Below are 1,015 nucleotides of genomic sequence, written 5' to 3'. Positions count from 1 at the left end.
AAGAGATCAAGTGAGGGGAATTGTGCCAAATGATGCTCAGAACTTGCATATGACTCCATTCATTGTTTTTTTTGTTGTTGCATCCATACGCACAAATGAAAATTTTCCATCAAAGAGGCTTGATCACTGATATGGGCAATTTCAACACCTCAGTTTTGCCAACTAGGAAAGCCACCATTTCGTGAGTTATTTTAATTGTGGAGTTTTATGCCAATTTTCTATTGGGAAATCCAAATCAATCTTCCTTTTTAGACTTTTCCTAATGTGTACTAGGTCCATGTCTTGTGATTGTGCTCTCCACTAAGATATAAAATTTTGAAAACTCATTTCGTGAATCAAAAACTTGTACCATAATATAAATAGGAAACTCATGTCTTCCCATTCAAATGTTAGGTTAATTGAAGATCCCTCTCCATATCTTGGCCCAGATATGAAGTTGTATGTGTTAACTAAAAATTGGTCGTAGAGTTTACAATAGTTGAGCAACCTTTTAAGGGTGGTCCCAATTTGAATTCATATTCACAGCTAGAGGATTTCTAGCTATAGGGGGGTTTCCTGTCATTTCTGATATACAATTTGAGTTCAAATGCAAAACATTAGATCACAGAACAATGTTTTGAATATATCGATGATTAATAAGATGAATCTCAATCAGGACTAGTCATTTCTCATTAGTTGATGGATTCCTTTACTTGCACATAAATGTATGATTTCTTGCAAATGATGGAGAAGTTCAGTAGGGAATTCTAATTATAATAATATATCCTCTAACACATTTTTTTATTATTATGTATTGGTGTGGAATAAAAATGTTTGGGATAAACCAAATTTCACTCTAACCATAATCATCAATGGACCATATAAGCAAAAAAACAAGAGCTTAATTAACCAAAGCTTCTTAACATAATAGTTTGGACATGATATCCTGGATTGTTTTAAAATTACAAAGAGTAGTAGAGGATACACAATGAATCATGACTCCTACTCTTTCTCTACTCAAAAGTATTAAGAGAAA

This window comes from Pinus tabuliformis, chromosome 9 (assembly GCF_031772625.1).
Source record: "Pinus tabuliformis cultivar Carrire ecotype Pingquan chromosome 9, CPIR1, whole genome shotgun sequence".
In the NCBI taxonomy this organism is placed as follows: domain Eukaryota; kingdom Viridiplantae; phylum Streptophyta; class Pinopsida; order Pinales; family Pinaceae; genus Pinus; species Pinus tabuliformis.
This window is presented reverse-complemented; position numbering follows the sequence as displayed.